The sequence below is a fragment of the Larus michahellis genome, chromosome 5 (genome assembly GCF_964199755.1).
Source record: "Larus michahellis chromosome 5, bLarMic1.1, whole genome shotgun sequence".
In the NCBI taxonomy this organism is placed as follows: domain Eukaryota; kingdom Metazoa; phylum Chordata; class Aves; order Charadriiformes; family Laridae; genus Larus; species Larus michahellis.
The window spans coordinates 65,372,531-65,394,664 of record NC_133900.1 but is presented as its reverse complement, the minus strand read 5'-3'; the positions used below and the strand labels follow the sequence as shown (position 1 = coordinate 65,394,664).

General features: G+C 40.4%; 1 protein-coding gene across 1 annotated transcript in view; it reads left to right on the top strand.

Annotated features, from left to right (window-relative positions):
• Positions 1-22,134, top strand: part of PPARGC1A (PPARG coactivator 1 alpha) — a 371,540-nt gene that overhangs the window by 50,221 nt on the left and 299,185 nt on the right. The gene's annotated exons all lie outside the window — the stretch shown is intronic.

Below are 22,134 nucleotides of genomic sequence, written 5' to 3'. Positions count from 1 at the left end.
CCCTGATTTATCCAAGAGGTTGAGTGAAACCTTCAGATCTAGGTGCGCACCTCCAGACCCTGCCTGGTTCAGGGTCTGGTTCACCACTAAAGACTGGCTTACCTTCAGCGTTCCTTGCACCTTGTATGGAAGGGTGAGCCTTCTCTTTATGTGATATGGAGCTGTGCGAAGCACTCTGCAGGGTGTTGTGATGATTGCTTACCTAATGTATTCAAGTTACTAAATGAAGTCTAAAATTAATTGGAATGCTCATAGCATCTTCGGGGATAAGGGTTTAACAGTGTGCAGACCTTAAACTGTTTGCACAGTTGTGCCTTACAGAAAGGATGTGTAACGTTAGCAAATATCTTCACATTCCCTTTCTGCAGACACCTTCTGTCTTCCTGCAGCAGAAGCCTGACAGTGGGGACCGCCATCCTTCAGTCTTTCACGGATTGCACTTCACTGGGTGTATATAAAAGTGTGTGTGTATATGTGTGTGAGGGTGTGTGTGTTTAGCTGTATGCGTGTGTATGTCTATCAATAGAAAGAGAGAAATTTTTTTTGTGTGTATACATACAGTACTATTTATATAGTACAATTACATTTCTGATTTTAGTTTAAAAAGAAAAAAAAGTAATTCTTTATGCCAAGGAATTTTCTTGCTCAGCCCTCAACACTAGGACCTGATAGGTTTCTCCTTCATTGGAGCTGAGTGCACAAGTGGATGAAAAGGTGATTTCACGGGCCCACAAAGAAAGTGTATTTCATTTTTAGTGTATGCTAAGGATTGGACACTGGTATCCAGTTTTGGCTTTCTCCTTCATAACAAAGAGGGATGGAGGCATTTTGCTAACGCTGAAGTTTAGTTTCTAGGGAACCTTGGTAGTGTATGAGGCAATGGAGCATCAGATTTTTGGGCAGTATTTTTTGTTGATGTGAATGAGGCTACCCTGGGTTACAGAGGATCTGGCTCTGTAAATCCTTCAAACTTACAATTTGCTATATTGAGTGATTTCTGTTGTTTCATCTCGTAAGTCGTAAGAAATACTGCTATGATTTTTTTTTTTCCTAACGTTCGAAGCCCAAAATACGAACGCATCTATGACTCCGAAACTATACCAGACAGGTGACCATGTGACTGAAATGTAAAATAGTATCGTGTAATCAGAATAAATTTCTTATGGACCGGTCGCCCCCCCCCCCCCCATCATGTTGTCTAGCATAATAGAGCCTACAGTTGTATGACTACAATTTTGATGCGATTTCAACACACATCAAAATGTATTATGTCAAAGTTGTTAAAAGAGAAGAATGTTGGGAAGGAAGTATAATTACTGCCTAGCTGCAGACTGTTAGCTTGCATATGATCATTAGCTGTAAATAAAAAACAGGTTTTGATGGATTTTATCAAGAAAAGACTAAATTTCATTTGGGCTTTTACTATCTTGTATACATGACAGTCTTGACAACCGTGTACCAGTCGTTACATTCTTGTAATAATCAGATAAGAGACTGATCAATTGAAGACATAATAAATTTAGGGTATAATAATGTTGCTTGTCAAGGTGTTGCTAACTAAATAAGACTTGGCTTGCAATTTATCTGGTATATTTCTATTAAATTGGAATTACGCTTAGAGATTTGTATAATTGACTTTCTTTACAGTTTTTCCTTAAAAATAGATTAACTTCTAAATTGTGTGTTATTTGCTGTAAATAGCAATGATTAGTTTGGTTCAGGCGTAGCATGAGGGAACCAACAAACTGGAACGAGAACCCTGTCGGATGAGCAGCACCAACATCCTTTACAGTTTACGCTGGCAGTTAAATTAAAAGTTTTTCTGTTCCCAGTAGAGAGTTCCTCTTCTCTGGGTTTCCAGTAGAGAGTTGGTGTGTTCTTAGCGATGTACGTTTAAGCTTGCCATTATCAGCAGTTTACTGAAGCAGCTGTACGACACACAATGTTCTTCTGCGTAAGCATTTTTCAGAGAAGGTTACAGAAGCATCCAGAGCCGCTCATGAGGAAGCTAACCTTAGGCTAAAGTAAAAGAAGGGCAAAAGTGTTTTTTTTATTGATGCTGTACTAACCCATTTGGTTTAGAACTGTGCCTTCTGGTTGACTACTTGCTTTACCTGAAGCCCAAAAGATGAAACTCACTGACCAAACATAATGGCAATCTAGCAGCGAGAAAGGTGAATAAAATATGCAGAGTGTTTATACTTGAGCACTTCTCTTATCCTTGTTGGAGTTTTAGCTAAGGAGCTTTGCACAATTTGAACAGGCGTCAGTGTTGGAAGAAAGTCTAGGGAATTAGAACAGCGGATGTGTGTTTTTGGAAAGGAGTCAACTTCTGTTGCAGGTGTAAGTTTTGAAAAATATAAACCAGAAGCAGACTCCATGTAACTGTACCATCAATTAAGTTGGTTTAATAGCATTTCAACTTGTTGTTAATAAAGCAAACATTTACTAATCTTATCTCTTGTAAGCAGGAAGGAAGTTAAAGTGCACAGTAATGCACATTGCTGTCAGGAAAAGTGGTTTATAATATCGTATGATATAATTTGCAGTGAAGCAAAGCCAGCAAATGGCTATGTGGGAGCACTCTTTATCCTCTTGATTTAACTTCTTCCCCTCCCTTCCCTGTTGGTAGCTTTGTTGTTGTTCATTTCCCTGGTTTCGTGCATCCTTAGCATTTCCTGCTGTAATCTGCCTGGATATCAGCAGCCTGGCTGTGCAAAGATCATACGACTGGAGAACGGGTGAGATGAGGGACAAATGGTGTGAAATCTCCTTCCATGAGGTTTTTTCTTTGCCTTCTTCCTGGATTTGAGCTACTTTGAGGAGCAATCAGTGTGATCGTTTAATTGTACTCCAAGGACTGCTCTGGTATCATCAAGACTGACAAATGATGGTCTGAAGAGTGAGGGCACTTGCTGAAAAATCTAATTTGTCTGTCACTTTTAAAAAGGTGAATATTACTGATTAATAATGAAACAAACATTTATTTTCCTGTCTCGCGTGGCTGATTTTTCCCCTTTTGCCCTCGAACCTTCTTGTACCATTCCCAGTACTACCTAATGAGAGGAAGGCTCTGCTTTGCTTTTAAGAGAGGCCTAAATCTTGACTAAATGTAGCTTCTGAAGACCATGTTAAGCTTCCTAAATAAGCAAACTTCGTGGAGCTGTTCCATGCTCAGCACTTTACAAGTCAGCCTGCTTGTACTTAAATATACCTAACTTGGGGCTTCTGGTAAAAATAATAGCCAAGAGCGTGCAGGAGGAGTTTGGAGTGCTGGAGTCGCAATTGCTGCAGTGTCCCATTACTGTTGTGTAGAAGAGAATGAATTGCTGATTAATTCTATAGTTTTGCATGCAATACTGATTTCTGAAAATACTCCCCACCTCCTTTGTCTGGAAACGATCCCATAGTCTGCTGACATTTGAAAGAATATACAGCTTATCTGTTGTGAAGTCCACTGAAAAATAATTTACTATTCACATGTTAAATATAGGGGCAGTTGGTCTTTTTATACTACTGCAATAATTCTGTGAGGAAAATTTCAATGATGAAAATGAAAAAAAAGTTAAAATAGTCATAATTTACTGCTTTAGTCTGCAGGGCAGCTGTTTTCTGCCTCTATCTGTATTCTAATAAGTCTTTTAAATGAAGAGATTTATGAGATTATTTTAATTTTGATGTCTTTTTAATGCTTCATGCATTTTAAATACAACCTTTTAATAGTTTTTGAGATTGAAGAATTTAATTTTATTTTATACTGCAGAAATAAATGTATTCTCAGGAGACTGCACCATTATTACAGCTTTTTTTTTTTTTTAAATCCAACGTATCTGGCATATACAACTATAGTACCAACCAGCAACGCTACACTTAGCATCAAATGCAAAGCATCGTTAGAGTTTGAGAGACAATCTGGCTAATAAGGATACTTAAAAGAAAAACCAACAAAACTCTGCTTGCTGTGGGCAATAGCCTTCTGTTGACAGAGTTGCACAGAAAGCTCATGCTGTAAAGGTAAGGTTCAGAATATTCTGAATGCAGCAGAAATAGGTGTGGTCCTGCTGTGTAAGGTACCTCGGCATCCCTTCTGTCTGCTGCTGTTGAGGGCAAGCTCGGGAGCATCCTGTGTGGGTCTGTGATGGAGCAGCCCCAGCCAGCTGCTGAGTGTCATCTCTCAGGTGTTCGGCTATCCGGAAGTCTGAGTCTTTCTTCACTCCTACAAAACTCCTCTCTGCAAAATCTTGATGCCTTGTGCTTTTGCTTTGGTTGCAAGTTGTTAATAGCAGGCATATATTTTATGTAAGAACAGAAGTAAACTGACAAAAGGCTTTAATGAAGTAGAAGGAGTGGCAGACTCTCACCTAATTTTAGCCATCTGAAAATTAAGTATTTAGCTTGGAAGGCATGGCGCATGTTTTAAGTGTGTCTGGGAACTGGAAAGTGGATGAAGACTGGCAGCAAAAAGAGAGCAGCAGGTAATGCAGAGGCTGGCAGGGCACACGTTCTCAGTGGTAGGTCTCTGCTGATGACTAGCTGGTCTACCTCTGTGCTGTTAACAGCGGTGGCAGGAGTGGCTCTCTGCAGCTGGAACCTATTCCAGTAGTCCTGAGCATAGAGTGGTTGGCATGTCTAATTACTACATATTAAAAACCAGCTTTGTAACAGCGTTTGAGAAGATGCGGCCTGTGCTCTTTCATCAGTTCTGTTTGCTGTATGGGACTTTGCTTAGCTCTATGCTGGTCCCGTGCTTAGCTAACCTTTTTGCAGGTACTTGGGAAACATGTGAATGCAGCACTTGGAGCCAGTATTGGTGTAGTGACTCACATGAATGCCCTTAAGTCAGCCCCAAGCACTGCTCTCTTGTCCTCCTAAAATACTTTAGTTGAGATTCATCAAAGTCCAAGCGGTTGGGCACATGAGGGAAGAACCCTAAGTATTTTGAGAGAACATCTTCCAAATTGTACTTTCTACTTTACCTTTCAGCAAAGCTTGAAATGATCTTAAAGAAGTGATTGGGAAGTTCCCAAACAGTTTAAGAATCTCATCAGCTCTTAAAATGTTGAGGCCACACTTGGAGTACTGTGTCCAGGTCTGGGCTCTCCAGTAGAAGAGAAACATAGACATAATGAAGAGAGTCCAGTGAAGGGCCACAATGATGATGAAGGGACTCGAGCATCTCTCCTACAAGGAAAGGCTGAGAGAGCTGGGGCTGCTTATCCTTGAGAAAAGAAGGCTCAGGGGGACCCCATCAATGTATATCAATAGGGTGCAAAGAGGATGAAACCAGGCTCTTCTCAGTGGTGCCCAGTGACAGGACGAGAGGCAGTGGGCACCAGTTGAAACACAGGAGGTTCCCTCTGAACATCAGGAAACACTTTTTCCACTGTGAGGGCAACCAAGCACCGTCAAAGGTTGTCCAGGGAGGTTGTGGAGCCTCCATCCTTGGAGACGTTCAAAAGCCATCTAGACATGGTCCTGGGCAACTGGCTCTAAGTGACCCTGCTTGAGCAGGGGGGTTGGACCAGATGACTTCCAGAGGTTCCTCCCACCTCAAGTGTTCTGTGAATTTTTACTCTTAACTTTGATTTGCATAAGACAGATGTTTCATAGAGGGAGTTAAAGTGAAAATTTTAATTGAATGACTCATATGGACTTTATTGAATTAAAATATTTTGGGAGGAAACTCAAACACCAGGATTGGAATGTAAAGCCGAGAAGGTGGAGTGAGCAAAGCAAATAAGATGTTGTTCAAGGAGAGAACTGGATGAGAACTTAGGAGATCTGTTGGGATTTAATAAATAAAGCAACTCCATCAAGTTCAGGAAGTGCTCTGAACTGCAAACGTTAAAAACTCTGAAGAGGAAGGGAGGAAAGGCCATATAGTCTTCCAAAGGGCACCCACATCTGGCCACTGTTGGAAATAAGATTAGATAGACACTTGGCCTGAAGTAATAGAGTGGTCTTCTGTGCCATTCTTATGAGTTGTCTTATCGCTGTAAGATGGCTATTAGGTTGTTAAGTCAATACTGTGCAAGGTTAGCAGAGTAAAGATCAGCAATGGGAACTCATGTGGATGAGTAAAATCTGACAGAAAGATGTATTTACTCTGTGGTCACGTTACAGAAGTGGAAATTTCTGCATGACTAGGTGCTAACAGCACTTGGACGTCTGGCTTTGCATGCATCTGCCCTGTGACAGCAGTTACCTGGATCAGTTAGTGACAACAAGTACACAAATAATTTATATGTTTTTATCGTGAAATACAACTGCTAAATCACTCAGTCAACTGAACGTCCCGTTTTGGTGCCAGTTCCTCTGTTATAGTATTCCAGGCTTCCGAGATTTCTATAAGGTTAAAATATAAGGCTTAGAAAAAGTAATCTGGTAATTATCAGAGCCAGAAAAAAACAGGAAGTGAGTAAAAGCAGACAAGAGCCAGTATCTATCTTTCCAGCTGGTTCTACTTATTTTGAGCATTTCTGCCTTGATCTGCCTTGTGTTAGTCAGGCTAAAGCAACAATATTTGCTGTGCATGCATGTGAGATTTCAACTACCACACTTTAGGTTTGTAATTAAGAAATTAATTAAAATACTATACAGTTTACTGCACAGTCTATCAAGAGAAGGGCAGTTTACAAGATTTTCCACGTGTGTGCTATAAATTCAGTGCTACAGATATACAGAATCATATTTACACTGACATTAAAAGTTATCCTCCTCCTGCAGAGGAGTATCACGAAAAATTATTGTGAAGGACTGGTTATAAAGTAATTGTCTCAGCAGAAACCTATGAATGCCTAGAATGAAAATTTTACCACTGAAAGACTAACATGGAATCTGAAGTGGTGAGGGAGGAAAGAGATGTAAAAAAACCCAAACCAAACAAAAAACCCTCCAGACTACTGAATTTGCCTGTAGTTTTCTGAGGTTACTGATGAGCTTCTGTCAGCCTTCTGTTGATGCCTGTTTGATAGCAATATGCCAGAATTCAAAAGTACAAGTCTGAAATTTATAACTCAGTTCTGCACCATTACCAGATCCAGAGCCTAGATTTCAGGCTTTGGGCTGTGTGATGTAACTCCAGCAATTTCACTGTCCACAGAATTGAGATTAACTAAGCTGAAGACACTAAAAAAGATTTTTTTAACAGATTCTAGCCTAAGACTGGTTTAACTTTCAGTAAAATTGTGGGTTTCCTACTTCTATACGTTACCAGGCAAATAAAGGAGAAATACTTGAGGTAATATTGCTCATTAAAAAAGTGCCTCATAATGTTTAAGGTGAATTTGTGGAAAACAGTGACATAACTCTTCAATTCCCATCTTACCAGTGATGAAGGTAAGAAAAAAACCCAAACAAACAGAAAAAAGAATGGAAAAGGGGATTTGTATAATAAAACCAATACATAATGATGATAGCAAAACATGTATCTCAGTTACTCTGTTAAAAATGTCAGGTGTTACATTCCTTGAGAGGTATTGCTGGAAGTGATGCAGCAAAGGCCACAGAAAAAGCAAAATAAGGTAGTCCTGGTAGGAAGATTTTGAAAACACAAAGTGTGGCAGACAAAATCAAACTTTTTCCTCCTGTATCTTCTTGTTATCAAGAGGAATTGAGTTAAATTTTGCACCATAGCAAATTATTGATCTCTCTTTCAAGGAAGTTTCATCGAAGTGTTGAAGCTTTTGCAGATTTCTAAAGAAATGCTAAGTAGTCGGTTTGAATTGGGATAATCACTTCTTCAAATATGAGATGGCACCTACCCTCCTGCTGTCTAAGTAGCCATACAGTTACGTTGGACAATGCCAGTCAGTACAGACTGTCCTGGAGAGGACACTGGAGGAAGCGGATAGATTGTTATAGAAAGGATATTGGTGTTAAAACTGAAATCTGCCATCTGTGTGCACAATCAATTAATGAACCAAGTTAAGAGTATTTTTTTTGTGAATTACAGCAAGGTACCACAGGGCAGATTTTTACCTTCTGAATGACACCGTGTTGCAACCAAAAGCCCTTGCGGACTCCCTGAGATGCCCTCTAGACTATTTGGGAATTGTGCTCCTGTTGATGCTGTTGCATAAAACACCCTAAAACAGTCATGCAGACTGCAACACCTGGGTGGGGGATTCTCTGCCTGAGAGCATATATAAACTGGTCTGTCTTTGTTGAAGTGACATTGTATATCAATTACTTGCGTAAGAGGGGAATTCAAACTTCCTTCTATGAGAATGTTCCAGTGGAGCTAGAGCACAGCCAGATGCCAGAATTGGTTGTTTTATTTGATTGTTCTTTATTTGTACTTGAATATTGAGCTTTTATTGTTCCAGAGACTATATACTCACTATTATAGGTCCCTTCCATGCACCACCGTGATTTTTGTTAATGCTAAGGGATACATGGAAAGGAAAGAAACAATAAAATGTAAGATAGGATGCATTAGCTTATACTGCACAGAGAGTGAGGAGGAAATAGGAATTGTGTGGCGTATCCCATTTTTGGGTCCAGAACTAAGGCTTCTGTTTTCATGGGAGCAGGCATAGAAGGAGAGGTGGCTTGTGGTCAGAATCTTGTTTCTCTTCCTTAAATGCTAGGAGATGCAAACTGCATCAGCACCTTCCTTGGCCCTTAGAACCTGAGGAGAAGTAAGGAGGAAGGAGATTATGGCTCACACTGCTTCTGATGCATAGTTCCTACTGGGACAATGCCTTGGTTACTGAAGGCTGCATATAATTTGTCATTATCTTCAAGTCTGAAATGAATAAGGCAGCAAATGGTAGAGTACTGTGTGTCATCTGCAACTTGCAAAGCCCTCAGTGGCTCAGCACCTGCCCGCTTCAAGAGGATACCTTTTCTCCTCTCTCACACATCAGTTTGGATCACTAGATCTTTGGCTAGCTGTGAAGGGAGAAAAGGTCAAAATGACAAAGTGACCTCTTCGAGAGTCTATTTTGGAATAGTTTTGCCTTCCACGAGGCCTCTTACTAGCTGAGATGGTTGCTTATTAAGTGGCAAAGGAGACAATGTTGTCAGGGTCCCTTCATTGTGTGTCTCCTACCATGAATACAAATCAAAAACTCCCCTTTGGGTTCAATGAACTTCTTTTTGGAGCTTCTAGAAGGCTAAAATACTCCCAAGCAAATTAAATTCCATCCTAGATGATGAAATATAAATGAACACGTTGAGCATCAGAAACTTGATAGCTATTTGTGAAACAGTTGAGGAGCCTTTGTTAAGCACTACTCTCTCCACTACATTACGAGACTTATTTATTTCACATGCATTTAATAATGCAGTGAAGATGATGCCTGAAACACTGAAGTACAATGAGGAATTACTAGGTTTCTGCAAGCAAGGTAAAGGCACTGTGTATGATTGCCCCAGAGGATATGCAAGATACAGAAAATGAAATGAAATAAATAAAAAGTGGCAGATGACTGGTTTCTGGATATTGCTAGGTGAATTTATTAATTGCTAATAGAGCACCAAGCCATGAATTACTTGGTCATTGCCATTGTTTCAATTTTATGACTTTCCTCTTAAATACAGATTCGTTAGGAAGGAATCAAATGTCACTGGGCAGTGAATTATACAGAAACAAATTTATGCTTGTGAATGCTGATTTCCCATAATAAGTTATGACTTCAAAAGGACACCGTCAAGGTATTTTTCATAGTTTCAGCGTGACTTTTCTTTGCTGTTGTCTCTGATAACCCCTTGTTCTCTGGATGAGGAGGGCTGTCGTATACATTTCTTCTTTTTGTTTGATCATGTGTGAAAAAAGTTCGGTCACTGTAGGTTTTCATACCATGTATTTTAAAGTTATTTTAGTAAAATATTTTGCTTTAAAATATATATTCTAGAACTACCTACATATGTAAGCAGCTATACCTACCTTCTGGTCACATTAAGGTTGTACTGTCTTTGAGAAAGGTTTACCTTGGAGACCTCACTGTATCTGTTGGTCTTAAACACCATCCTGCTATAATCATAGAGCTGACTAGATCATGCCTGGCCTGTTAAAATGAGTTTCACACTCTCATCGGATTTGTAAACTGGTTCTTGCGCTTGTGGGTTCCTACCTCGTATTCTAGGTTTGATCAGTAAAGCGTAGCTTATAATGGTTTAAAACTTAAACTAATGAAGAAAAACAAGCTCCAAGAACTGACATGTATGAGAATACCTTCAGCCCCTTTGGCTTCATGTGGAAGGTCACTCCTGCTTTACTATGGTGAGGGTAAAATAAAACTGAGAGTCTAAAATAAATTCTCTAGATTAGTCCTGGCAGCTTTTTCGAACAGTACGTGGATAATTGTGTCTCCATGGGGCCAAGTGTGGTAAGACTGAGAACTAGGTACAGCTTCAAAATTGAATGTTAATATTTGTTTTTTAGTAGAAATGTGTGCAGAAAACAGTACTGTAGATCTTGGGGTGGTGCTGTGTACGTTTCTAATACTGTTTTTCATTTGAGCGTGATACTGTGATTTTGGTTTTTCATGCTGTGATCAGGAGCTTAAAATGTAGAGCATTTTTAAATGTAAAAAAGGGAATTTCTGCCTCGTTCTTTCTGTATCTGCTTAGTTTGTTTTGGGGCATGATCCTATTTCTAAAATACTGCTATTTGCACTATTTAGATGTTTGTAGGCATTTTAACACCATTCATAGTGCACTTTAGCCGTTGCCTAGCTGAACTACATGTAACCCACTCTTGTATTTTCCCTTTATGTTTCATATTGTAATACCAGTATAAGGGTGGAGTGTGTGCTTTCCTATCCTGTCCCAGTCGGGTCGGGAGAACTGTCTGCCCCACCATCAGTCTGTTCTCTTCTCGCAGCAAACAGCGTCTTCCAGATCCTGCTCTCCTTTGTGCCTGGTTGTACCGGGGGAGCCCCAGGGAGCCCCGCTGAACTGATAAGCTGTGAGTTCCGAGTTGCCAAGAAGCCCAGCACAACTCTGGAAACAGACGGATATTAAACGCCAAATTTGTAACAGCGCCAGGCACCTACGAGTGCTTTTAGGCACCTCACAGGAGTTGAGAGAAAGGGCTTACGGATCCTAAGGTACCTGAATAGATACGCCGGACTGTAAGGTGCTGTCTCCACATCTTTCATGGCCCAAATCAGAGCCAGGTGTGTGACAGTGGTGGAGTGTGCCTCAGCCCAGTGTCTGTGTCAAATTGGAGTGTTGTGGGATTCAACTCCTCTGGTAGAACTCATGTGTCATTATAATTTGTGTATTTGAATGAATGAATATGGCGCGTCAATTGGAGGGTCCCAGTTGCATGGGGAACATGAACAGCTTAGAGATTAATAGGACTGAACTTTGGGAAATATGACTAGTAATCGAATTTTTGTATGAGGGAGACATAAAACACCAGGTGGGGTCTGTTACATTAGGGGTTTTGCAAATGCGTAACAAGGCTGTCTGCTTTCGCTTATCTCACTCTTTCCTTTCCTTAGATCTTTTCAAGTGGACTGAATTACAATATTACTTGGATTGCCGTCGTGGTCAAGGCAAGCTGCTGTTCAGCAGCTGTTTATGGCATTTCTCCAAGCTAAATTTGGGATGGAGAAATTCCTTTTTCAGCAGTTGGTTCTTTTTCCATGATCAGCGGAAAAGCTGCTGAGAAGAGGAGAGCCAGTAGGTATGGAGAGTAGGCAGTAGCACCATCTATACAGAAGAGCACAGGAGTAAAATAGCAACGTGCAGCTCTCAGAGAAGACATGTGAATAAAGGTTTGCAGGAATGACATTACAGAAACATATGCCTGTCAAGATTAGTTAAGTGTTTATAACTTTTTTTATGTAGCACTTTGGGCCTAAGCGTACTTTTTTTTTTTTCTCTTAAGCAAATTGCGTCTGAAATGCCATGCAAACAGAACGTTTGTGCAGTAACTCACTGTGGAAAGGTGCGGTGTAATTACTTCCAGGAATGCCGTCACAGGCTGTGTTGTCTGTGTTAGAAATAATCTGCCGGTCTCTCCATTGCACACCACCTGAGTTTATAGGGACAGTTGATCTATCCCTGCGCTGTGGGAAACTGCCATAGACAATCCACTGGATGCTTTGAAAACATGTTTAATCTTGAGGGTTTTTTTTTTTTTTGAAGAACGTGGATGTGTTCTGAAGATTTTGCTATTTGAAGCTTTGTTTTATAAAAAAATAATGTTTAGCCAAGTCAGTTTTTTAAATCACTACGTTAGTCATCCCGGTGATTACATAAGGAACCCTGTAGGAGCATTTCATGTACCATCAGCCCTCGGCGCTGGAATAACAATGAGGGCGAAGTATTAAAAACTGTGTACTCACAAAGACAAACACGGCTGGATTGTTACATAGAGAGATCATCTCAGTATTTGCCATTGAATATATCTTTACATTAATTCAGCTCATTTCTGAGACAACACACTGGAAGAAAACATAATTTGAATTAATTATTTGCGCATATGGCATATGCCTGATGTCAGCTAATGCTGCATTAAGGATAGACATGCTGGGCACACATTAAATAATAGGGTAAATATTTGTATTGTTTATGATGAACTAGTTCCTTCTGCAGATCTTCTTTCTTTGTGCCTCAGTAAACATTCCCATTGGGCTTATTTACTGTGATTCATATAGTGCAATATGTTAAGTGTTATAAAAAGTGTGTGTTTAAATTCTACTGTAAGGCTTCACTCTGTTTTCAGAGCAATTGATGGTTTAGTAACACTTTAAAATAACACTGAAATCATTGTGGCACCTTATTATTATATGGAATGTTTTGTTAGCATTAATCACAAAGGTTCATTTTGTGTCAGAAATGCTTCTGTAGAAGTTCCGTTGTAATGTAACTGTAATGAAACATACATTTATCTCAATGTGTTTTGAAATATTTATGTCAAGTTATTATTTTAGGAAAGAGAATTAGATGCCCTGAAGTTGAGCAGCAATTGAAGAAAGAAGGATTGTAAAATAAAAGACCCCAAACCAACATAAAACCCTGACACCACCCCCCCCCCCCACCGCCCAACTTAAGATGAAGGACCTTCCATAAGAAATTTAGGCACAAACCCTTACCTTAGTGAACACAAAAATCTATAAGAACAGATTCTCTAGTTTTCAAGGGTGGGAGAAAGCACGAGTAGAAGAAAGCTAGACAGTTAAATTTGGTGAGAAATCTTCAGTTGAGTTTTATGTTTTCTACTGCTGTTGAGTTCTTAAGGAGGTCTAATAGCAGGATGGAGAGGCTTGAACCATATAGGGTGGCATGTGTTTTTTCACACTTTGTCTGTCCCAGCTGCAAAGGATTATTCCAAGGTGTGGTTCTGGTGAGCCTTCCAGTGTCGTCAAGCCTGACACCATTGTCAGGTGCATCCTTGGGTGGATGTCCCGCGTATGTTGCGGCTGATCTGCATATGCCTGTGAAATCTGATGTGCTGGACTTAGAAGATGCTCAGGTTGACTCACTGTCCCATCTGAGACAGGTCTGATTTGTTGTGCTGTAGATGTAGAGTTGCTCTGTACAGGCACAGTAGCCGTTTGTCGAGGATTTCCCAAGCTACCAAACATCCAGAAATCTGGTGAATGACCAAAACTGAAAGGAGGTAAATTATTACAAAAGGCGAGCGTCTTTTCCTCACATTGGGAAGCCAGGTAGGTGTGCTGAGGGGAGTCTGTTGGTAGGGATGGTGCGCACTTGCTAGTCTGACCTACCAAGTGTTCTTCCTCAGCTCAGTAAATGCATATGGCAGAGGGTCAGCGTGCCAGCCTCTGTTCACTTTCTTGAGAATGGCTCATGGGAAAAGAAGTAGAGGAATCCAGGAGAGGCCTTTAGTTTTTAGGGAAAGAGGGAAGTGGGATCTTTGGCTACAAGATAAATCATGGATGCATTCATGCCGCTTGCCCTCCTGAAGATCTTGATATTGTGTGTGTGAATGTTTGTGTGAACTTGGGTATAATCATGCCTCCATTACTCCCTCTTATTTTTGCGTGCATATTTTCAAATGTGTAGTACTTTGGCATTTTCTGATAAACATATTTCACCTAGCAGAAGATCCATCTACATGTGTCTAGATACTGAAACAAAATACAAAAATGTCTGTTCCCAATTTCTGGATGATTATTGAAACAGAACAGAAATAAATCCATCAGTATAATTCACATATTAAGAAAAGAATAGACATTATGAAAAGACTTTAAAATAGGAGCAGTGCTATGATAAGCCTGACTGCAGACTCTGTAGTCCGGCCTTGTAAGTCATTTTTAGAAGCAGTATAACCATTGAGAAAATGCATGATAGAGCTGAGATCCTAAAATGCATAAATGAATGCAGGCTTCCCCTTTTCCATTATTGGGTCCCCCTTTTTCCCGGGCTGATACTTATGGTATATTAGCATCATTTGTATCATCATGTGTGCCTAAGATCTCCCATGTTCCTGAAGACCAGTGTAGCTATTAGACTTCCAGTTAATACAGGTAACAAAAGGTCCCTGATAAATAGTTTGGTTTTCACTTTACAGGCAGAATGAGGAGAGGTGTAAGGAAAAGTTAGTGATGTTTACTGCTAATTTGGATATGCTGCAGTGAGAAAGAACTCTGCGTTCGAGAAACAATTAAACTACAATGGCCAAGGTGGACTGTTAATCGTTCCACCTTCCCAAGAGGTTTCAAGTCTGTGTTCAAGATCCACAGCACACATTTGGCAAGGCAGGCATAGTTCTAAACTACCTCTGCACTCTCTGAATTTTGGAAGAAGTGATCAGCGTTGCGATATGAAGCTGTCTCCAGGAAGCTGTGTGCGATAGTTTTTCTGAATCCACTAATTCTGAAGGAGAAATAGGAAAAGTCATGCATCATACCTGGTCATGAGAGTAAGGAGATCTAGGTATGGGAGAGAACGATTGTCCATGGGTGCCAGAGGCTGATCCAGGTTGAGGATAAGTGAAGAACTGTGACAGATATGCCTTGTAGAAGCTCTCTCTATTTCTGTACTCGATCTGTGGTGAAGTTGATGATTTTCCAATTTCTTGGTGTTTAGCCATGGCTGGTACAAGCTTAACAACTCTATTGGCTTCCATAATTTATCCTTTACCTTCAAAGTAAAATGTGGTTTCCCCTGCCCCCCCCCCTCCCTGGGTTTTGTTCAGAACCTTATTACAAATCATCAAGGAAGTTTGGAAATATGTGTCCTTCCTTTTAAGAATGCATAAAAAAATTTGGGTAGGGTCTTCAAGTAAAATGCGGATGGGCAGTTTTGTAGCTGGAGGCATTAAATGTAGGGCAGTGGTGTGTGTGACTGACCTGACGAGGCACTGATGTGGAGAGCCCCTGGTTTCTGTTTTGCATTGCAGCCAGCTGGGCACTACAGCCCCTCATGCCCATTTGCTTATCCTGCTCACTAATAGGCTACGGTGCATGGCCTGCGGAATAGGCACCTCATCAGTTTGTAAAGGAATCGTGAGTTTGTTATTTAGGGGAAAATGGGGCTTAAATTAAAAAAGATTGATTTTTTTTTTTTTAAAGTGTCATTTGGGACTGGCTTATAGTAAGATCCTGCTGCATTAGACAGTCTTTGCTTCGATTCTTGGCAGCACTAGTTGGATTAGGAGTGTCTAGCACGCAACTGAAATCTGGAGATTGTGTGCCAGGTATTAAATAGTGGCATAAACCTAGTGAAAAGTGGGAAGGCTCTTTCTAACAATTAGCTTGTTATTTTCTTCAAAATGCAGGAATACATTTTGTTGATTGAGGTCTGGATATGTTTATGCACTTTCCAGTTGAGATGAAATGATTTTGTAAAATAATTCTCCTAATGCATCAGAAATATAGGCAATCAATTTGTATTAAAATATCACAAGTTAAGGCTCTTCTTAATGTTACAAATTACCTATCCTTGGAATATTTTCAACTAGTTCTTGAATTACAAAAAAATTCCTTATGAGTTATTCTTGATTGGTATGTCTGGATTGGTTAGTCTTTGTTGGGATGTACAACTCCCAAAACATATATACTGGGGGCTGTGATACAGTATGTGCTGTTACTCATTTTCGTCTAGGTTGTCATGGATTAATAAGATTTAGTAATTTTTCCTCCCTGCTGCAATTCTGAGCTTTCTCCATGTGCACATCCAAAGTGTTGCGCCCAGGTTCGTGTACTGGCCAGCAGCTATGTGCAGCAGCAGAAAGGGTGATGCACAGCAGAGATGTTGATACGCCAGTTTTGTGACCCAGCTGGTGACTGGTTTGGCCTCTAGAATAAATTTGAGAGATTGCAGGCTGCCTTCAATTCATTCCTGCTCTAATGGCCTCATACGGGCGCTTTCTGCCCACCCACGTTTACCGGAGAGCGACGCACCGTGGCTGTTGCTGCTTTTCACCGGAGGTGCAGTTGAAGGGCTGCGCCAGTCTTGTGTCAATGTGCTGCAGGCATCCGAACCAAGCAAGTGGGCTGGGAAAAGCTAAAGCAGACTTGCCCGGGAGCATGATGGTTTTTAAGACAACCAAAAGTGTCTGTATCAAAGCCAACAATTGCAGAAAAAAAAATATTTGTAGCTGTTCTTAAGAACTGAGAACAAGGCAGTGAATATATCACAGTAAAAAAGAACAGAAGGAGGAGGTTCTGGGCGTCTTTCCTTGGGAACGAATGTACGTTTGATGACCACGGAGCTCTTTGCATGAAGCAGTCACACGCAGGAGCACTTCAGGATGATTTCCAAATTTTGGAAGAAAAGGAGAAATGCAATCTTGTTGAAGTTTAGCAATTACGTACCATAGTTAATTAATCATATAATTAAGCAAAATGAGACCATATTTCTTGAAATGTGTCAGATAATTATGATACATTTTGGTAATTACGTGTAATAAAATTAATTAAACATATAATTCAAAGAATCAGGAAAATTATTACTTGAAATGATTTATCCCATCCATAGGTCAGAAAGATCTGTTTTATTTTTCTTGTGCTCAGTCATAACCTTATAATCCGGTCTTTTCTGTTTTTGAAGACATTGCAGGTTTCTAATATTAGCTTTTTGCCTTAATATTAGTTCTTGGTCAGAATTTTTCTTGAGATTCTTTAATCTTTATAATAGTATTGGTCACCCAGTATGAAAATCCTTGGATCTCTCTTGTTAGATCATTACTCAGAAAATAGATGTGACTGTTATATTGTGCTGATTCTTGCTTCATTGCTGTGAAGTCATGCAGAGTATTTGTAAAAGAAGAGAAAAGAAAAGGAAACAAGAGGGAAACAAATATTACCCAAGTGTAAGCCAGCGTGCTCAGAGCTCGGAGGTGTTTTAATATGTTTTATTGGCATTTGCCTGAAGCATCAGGCACACAAATACTCTCCTTTGGTATGGAGGGCTAAACTGACCTCCCTTTCAAGTTGCAACATTTTTTATAGTTAGTTCTCATTTTCATTACTGCTGGGAGGAAATTCTGCTGCCACTGCAGATGAGATACTCTAAGAAGGCAAAGCGGTGTAAGAAAACCCTATAAAATCATGCTTGTGATATTAATTTTCTCACCTCAGGCTTAATAATCATTTTATGGTCATTTTTGAGAAGTTTTCTAGCCATAATGTTTTATCTATCTTTATGGTCCCTTACGCTGTATTTAATCAGTGTAATTATAGAAGGATAATTAAATATAATGCTACTTAGTTCTTAAGATTTTAGAACTATTACTAAAAAAAACCCCTTATAAATCTTGATGTCTGCACAAAGCAAAATATTGGTGCAGTATATTTGATATGCCATTAAAAAGAAAATGGTGGTGCATTTTTGTTGGTACGGCAGCACACATCCTAATTCATTAGTTCGTTGGTGGTTGAAGAGACTTTTTAGCAGCATGAAATCAACTGAAATGAGAGAGACTCATTCTTTTTAGGATGTCTCAGTTTTTAAGAATCAGCACAGGACCCAATTTAGGAAGCTACTTAGGCATATGATTAAATCCACCTTTAGTAAGTAGGATTCTTGAGTGCTTGTGTTTGTTACGTGTTAACATGCCCAAATGGACTGGCTTGGCTGGCTTTGTTTTCGTGTATCTTGTCATATCTTTTGGAAAGCAAGGCTTGGATCTGGTGCCGCTTGAGGTCTCCAAGTCAGTGGAAATTTACTGGATGTATTTCCTTCTGCAATTATATTTCTTGATAAAAAGGTGTTGTATAAAGGGCTTTGTAGAAAGCAATGTTGTCATGTAAAAAGCCATGCGCTATCTTCTGCAGTTGGAAAAGCCCCATCTTACAGCTTGCTGTGCAACCGGTTTGATTGTTTCTTTCATGTTAAGTCTGAACACTTCTGCGCTGGAGCACAGAAGGGGACACAGAGATGATCAGAGGGATGGAACAATGAGGACAGGCTGGGAGAGTTGGGGTTGTTCAGCCTGGAGAAGAGAAGGCTCCGGGGAGACCTTGGTGCAGCCTTTCAGTGCTTAAAGGGGGCCCACAAGAAAGATGGGGACAGACTTTTTAGCAGGGCCTGTTACGATAGGACAAGGGGGAATGGTTCTAAACTAAAAGAGGTCAAATTCAGACTAGATAAAGGGAAGAAATTTTTTATGCCGAAGGTGGTGAAACAGTGGCCCCGGTTGCCCAGAGAGGTGGTAGATGCCCCATCCCTGGAAACATTCCCGTTCAGGTTGGACGGGGCTCTGAGCAACCTGATCTATCAGTGGAAGATGTCCCTGCTCGTTGCAGGGGGGTTGGATTAGATGATCTCTAAAGGTCCCTTCTAACCCAGACTATTCTATGGTTCTGTGAAGTTGTGGCAGACCTTTCCCATTTTCAGGCAGACTTTTCCATAGCTGGTATGATCCATGTTCGTCTTGTTTCAGTGTAGATGAAAGAATCCAATGTAGGAGGAGAGGCTGTAAATGGTAAACAGTGTGAGGGGACATATTTCAGTGCTGCTCAAAACTCCTTGCAAAGCTATTGTGAACAGGATGTACGATGAATATATAAATTTGGCTCTTTGTCCATTGAAGTTCACATTCCTGACTTTCCATTAGGGGAAAAACTTCTAGATTGAAAAGTTACATACCACTCTCCTATAATAAGCATCACGGCTTCCTCCGTCTATTTTCAAACAGATGAAAGCATTAAGATATTTTAAAGTGTCTTGTAAGTATTGAGAGTATATTCAGTTTGATACCAGTACAAAAACTTTTCACTATACGCACACTAATTAATGCACACTAATTGTCAAGCTTGTTAGTCTGCTAGAAGACAGCCAAGACTGAATGCGCTCATCCTTTCTACCTCAGCGCTGAGGAATATTGGCAAGGCCGAGTAAAGATGATGCCTTGATTTTTGTCATGCAGCACCACTTGTCTCTACTCCTCCACGGTATCTGTCAATTAGACACTTCCACAGTCACCATCTTTGGCAGTTCTCTGGGGAACTCTGGGACCAGCTTTTTAATGTAACGGTGCAACCCCAGTCATGCCAAAATTTCCATGTATGCTTTTCGATGGTGGATGGTCCCGTGTTTTGCACATGCAGGTGTCAAACATGCAGGTTTGGACCTTAGGTTGGCACTGGACTGTCTGCTTTGGGATAGAGTGTGATAATAATCTTCACTTGTGCTGTCTTGTTAGCCCTAAGCTGTATTTACATTTCCAGTAGCCAGTGTAACAGTGATTCAGAATTGATCTGCCATGCAAGCACAAAAATTAAAAAAGTAAAACCGTGTTGCATATTAATAGCCTGTCAGCGATACCAGATGATACCATGCCTTTGAGAAAAATGGAGGAAGTATGTGCTGGAAAAATTCTATGAACTAGGTGGGTCTTCACTGTGAATTTCTGATATGAGTAGCTGTCACTGGCAAAAGTATGGTGACATATTCAGGCCACCTCCAGAAAACTTCCAGAACCTGCCTCCCCAGGAAAGGGAGCACAGGATTCGGGCCATGCCTCTGCCAATGAAGTTGAGGGGTCTGAGCTCATTCTGGGCTGGAGAGTTGCAGATTGACTTGTAAATGAAATGTAAAACTTTCCTCCTGTGTTCTCACTCTTGTTACAGAATTCATTTTACAAACTGAAACTATTTTGCATTTCATTTTCGTAAAGGAAATGTGTCTTCTGCGGGGGAAATGCCTTTTTTTGCAGGGAACCTAAACACAGCTTGTGTATCATCTGAATGCAGCCCCTGCCCTGCTTCACATGACAGGGATAAATTCTTCTCAGGGTTTTCATAATACTGATACTAAGTCGAAGTATCATGGGTAGCACAAAGTATGAGAGTAGCAGCACATTGATTTGGAAAGTATTGCAAGAGAGCACTCAGAGTGGGGATGGTCAGGGTTTGTGTAGCTTAACGTATTCACTGCCTTTTGTTCTGCTTATCCTCGCCAGGAGGGAAGGAATAGCACAGTTTGGAAGTGCTGGAGTACTGTGTCCAGCTCTGGAGTCCTCAGCACAGGAAAGACATGGACCTGTTGGAGCAGGTCCAGAGGAGGGCCACAAAAATGATCAGAGGGATGGAACATCTCTCCTGTGAGGACAGGCTGAGAGAGCTGGGGTTGTTCAGCCTGGAGAAGGCTCCAGGGAGACCTTGTAGTGGCCTTTCAGTACTTAAAGGGGGCTTATAAGAAAGATGGGGATGGACTTTTTAGCAGGGCCTGTTGTGACAGGACAAGGCGGAATGGTTTTAAACTAAAAGATGGTAGATTTAGAGTAGATAAAGGGAAGAAATGCTTTATGCTGAGGGTGGTGAAACACTGGCAGGGGTTGCCCAGAGCGGTGGTAGATGCCCCATCCCTGGAAACATTCAAAGTCAGGTTGGACGGGGCTCTGAGCAACCTGATCTAGTTGAAGGTGTCCCTGTTTATTGCAGGGAGGTTAGACTAAATGACCTTTAAAGGTCTCTTCCAACCCAGACTATTCTATGAAGCTGTGGCAGACCTTTCCCATTTTCAGGCAGTTTTCCATAGCTGGTATGATCCATGTTCATCGTGTTTAAATGGAGAAGAAAGAATCTAATGTAAGAGGAGAGGTGTCCTAAGGGATTCTAAAGGACATGAGCAGCTGCCGCTCTCCTTTCTCTTCCAAGAAGATTCTTAGTACCTTTTCCCATGCCCCATTACAACTGCTGCTGATTCCCTCTTGATGTGGCTTCATGGGTTAAGTTGGGCATAGGAGCATCAGTAAACTTCGAAGAGGTGAACGAGGTCTGAAAATTGTACAGTAATACTCAAAGGTGGCTTTTTAGAAGCTAAGCAGCTGCCAAAAGTGTCGAAGTATTAATACATAATACTCGTTCCATGTATTACAGTGGTCATTTACTATTCATAGGATCAACTACACATTCCTTTACTACCTTGCAAGTTGGAGTCAGATGTAGATGTTGTGTCTGCCTTGTAACAGTGCTGTGCACAAAATAATTTGCATTTGGTATCCATTTTTATGGAATTAAGTCAGAGTTTATGGCAGCGTATATTCAGAACTCCTTGGATTTAGATTCAGGATTCCCTGGCTGGTATCTCAAGCTGTTTTATTTAAAAAAAAAACAAAAAACAAAACAAAAAAAAACCCAACAAAAAAACCCCAAACTTGTTTTTCCAAACCAATGTGAATGTCCCTGTGGTTGCTGCTGTGGTACATGTGCAATTTAAGTGCTGCTGCTTCACTTCACATGTCAATGAAATACAAGATGGCAACTTCTCATAGACTACTGTTCTTGAAATAAAATGTCTATGACTCTATTTGTTGCTTAGGAAGGCACTAATGCTGGATGTTTTGTTGGTGGACTTATGAAGAAGACATTGGATATCTCTTTAAGGTATTAGAACGTTAATGAGTGGAAAACATGTTAGAAACTGTATTTCACATTTAGGATATGAACAGAGACTCTTAGGTTGCCTCTCCTCCCCCCTTAAAGTAATTAGTTCCTTAGAATATAAAGGATTCTTTGGCTTAAATGAGTTTCTTTTACGGCACGTAAGGGAATTTCTTAAAAAAACAAGAACCAAAAGAGGCTAGCTAATGAAAGAAGTGATTTTTAAAATACCAGGTAGTTCTTGCATAGTTGAGTTACTACCGTGCTTAGCAAAGGTATAATAAGGAAACTGCTTTAATTATTAATAAAAGGATTGGTAAGCAAGATTAATTTCTCTCAAGTAGAGAGCTTAGCCCAGCTTTGGCTTTCGGCAGAA